We start from the raw sequence: 3,074 nt of genomic DNA, 5'->3' as shown, positions 1-3,074 counted from the left end.
TGTCCGTGTTGAAATTCTGGTTTATGGAAATTATAGCGTATATTTTTAAAAAGAATTCTGGGTTGATTATAAAATCTAGTTTATTCGTAATACTTATAAAGTTTATCACTATGGGGTCTCTATTGATAAAACGAAATTGTCATTGAAATTCTACGTTCGTTATTTAGATTGCAAATGTCACAATATTGACCAGGTTTTGACCTTTTGTTGATCGTTTTAGCCATTAAAGCTATCTTAAGCTATTTTTTTTCCATTCATTTCCTGCGTTGTTCGTCCAAAAGTTAACTCAACTTTCATAGATGAACAAGCCTTATTGCCTGATATAGTTTACCACCAACTGGACCACTCTTCAGGATAAAAACGCTTATCTAATTATAACGTAAAGCCGAGTGACCTAGTGGTTGGTGAGTTGCACTCACGATCTAGTGATCTTGGGTTCAAATTCGGGACAGAGTGGTGCGTTGAGCCCTTGAGCAAAACACGTCTTTTAGCGCTGCTTCAGTCCAGCCAGCTGTAAATGGGTAATCCTGCGACGGGCTAGCCTTTCGATCATGGAAATATTGCTCTGCTAACCTAACCAGCGGGACAGCAGCATCACTCGAAGCTAAAGCGAAGTAAAGCGCATTGTGACCATCGATATATAACACTATGCGTTAGTCTTCTCGATCACGCAATTACATGATATCTAAAGCAGTGCTTCTCAAAATTTTTGTTGTTCATTGTCCCCATTTGTGTACGGAATGGCATTTCACTATTATTCCCTCCCAACACACACACACACACACACACACACACACACACACACACACACACACAAGAAGAAGAAGAAAACAAGGTTATACAGTTCTATATTTAAGAGATGAGGAATTATGTACTTTATTTTCATTATTTACATTTGACGGATATTTGTCCTCATCTTCTTTGCTGTTAACACAACGTTTCGGTTGATATACCCTCCAGCCTTCATCAGGTGTCTTGGGGAAATTAGTAGTCCGCGCTCTTAACCACTACGCCATATGCCCGTGGCGTAATAGTTAAGAGCGTGGGCTACTAACCCCAAGTACCACTACAATCAAAACCAAAACCAAAACCATCACCACTATTGCTACTACTACTACTACTACTACTACTACTACTACTACTACTACTACTACTGCTACTACTACAATAGTAGTAGTAGTATTAGTAATAATAGTAGTAGCAGCAGCAGCAATAGTACTAGGAAGCAGTAGTAGCAATAGCAATAGCAATAGCAGTGGAAGCAGCAGTAGCAGCAGTAGCAGTAGTAGCAGTAGTAGTAGCAGTAGTAGTAGCAGCTGCAGTAGTAGTAGTAGTAGTCGACATCTATTACATTTAGTCATTATATACCGGTGAAGGAACAATCATCAGTCAGAGAATCAATTTCGGATTTATTAATATTTTATATCTGTCAATGTCAGCCAATGTAATTTAAAGTTTTCACTGCCCACATATATGTTGCCAACATCATCATGTAATGTATAATTTATGAGAAAATTGAACGAAACTTTGGCTATATTTAGTAAAATGATATATGAAAATATTCATAAATAAAAGAATTGTTGAATTATAAATGATTTAACAACTTATACTGAAAGCTGCTACGAAATAAAATACTGGATGTAAAAGGAAGTTGTTGGAGATTTTGAGAGGGAGAGAGAGAGAGAGAGAGAGAGAGAGAGAGAGAGAGAGAGAGAGAGAGAGAGAGAGAGAGAGAGAGAGAGAGAGAGAGAGAGAGAAAGAGAGGATTTTTGAGTGTGGGGCGTAGTGTGAATATTTGATTATTCAAATACCTCAATTAGGAAGTGTTGATAATTCGTATAAAAGAGGTAGTAGTAGTAGTAGTGGTGGTGGCGCTGGTGGTAGTAGTTGTTGTTGTAGTAGTAGTAGTAGTAGTTGTAGTAGTGGTGGTGGTGGTGGTGTTAGAAATAATAATAGTAGTAGTAGTAGTAGTAGTAGTAGTAGTAGTAGTAGTAGTAGTAGTAGTAGTGGTAGTAGTAGTAGCTGATGTTGTATTTTGCTGTGGCTGTCGTTTAACTCTTAAGGTGAGCTCTGTCTGATCCAGAAGACCTAAAGTGCAGACGAGTAAAAAATGCATCAGATGTGATGTCTGTACTATATTGCTTAAATTCTTGGGCCTCGGTGTGCCTATGTGTGAGTGTGTGTCTCTAGTGTAGTTTGCGAGATTCTGTGTATGGGTTTCTCTCTTTCTCTCTTTCTCTCTCTCTCTCTCTCTCTCTCTCTCTCTCTCTCTCTCTCTCTCTCTCTGAGCGTGTGTGTGTGGTGCTTGCTGATAGTTATAACCAAAACGCAAGGAACAAAAAATAAGAAAATTCCTGAAAATAAGCCAAATAAAATAAAATAAAGCTTCCAAAAGAAATCATAATTGTATATTGTATTGTATATCTATCTGTCTATCTATCTATCTATCTATCTATCTATCTATCTATCTATCTATCTATCTATCTATCTATCTATTTATCATTTTCTATATTTTCACCTGGATTTATACGTTGTGAAGAATATTGGGTAGATGGAAACTGCATAGAAGCCTACCAGAAGAAATTGTACTTGCAATTTCAATGGTATATATATTCCTCACGTCCTTCTCTTTGATTTTTTTTACTGAGAAATTGAGTTACGGTTACATACAAGAGCTTCTGGGAAGCTCATCCATCTGCAGGAAATTCAGGAGCAGATAATTCAGTTGATCAAACAAAGACGATCATCAGAGATCCACCAGTTCATTTCATCAAGCGCAGAACTGCTCCTCGTCGAAAGGAGAAGAGAAATTGTACATACGCATAGCTGACAAAGCTACACACTTCTACATAATTATGGATGCATTATACATGAAACACATTAAGAAGATTGAAAGCCATGCCATGTGTGTCTGCGGGCTAATGGCAATTATGAGATCAAGTTTCACTAATTTGTGTAATAACGACAATAAATAAACACAACGTACCATCACAATATAAGCATTCTTTATAGCAACCTTCTAGACACAGTCTGTAGTGTGTCTGTGTATATAAATATATATATATATATATATA

This window comes from Octopus bimaculoides, chromosome 15 (assembly GCF_001194135.2).
Source record: "Octopus bimaculoides isolate UCB-OBI-ISO-001 chromosome 15, ASM119413v2, whole genome shotgun sequence".
Classification (NCBI taxonomy): domain Eukaryota; kingdom Metazoa; phylum Mollusca; class Cephalopoda; order Octopoda; family Octopodidae; genus Octopus; species Octopus bimaculoides.
This window is presented reverse-complemented; position numbering follows the sequence as displayed.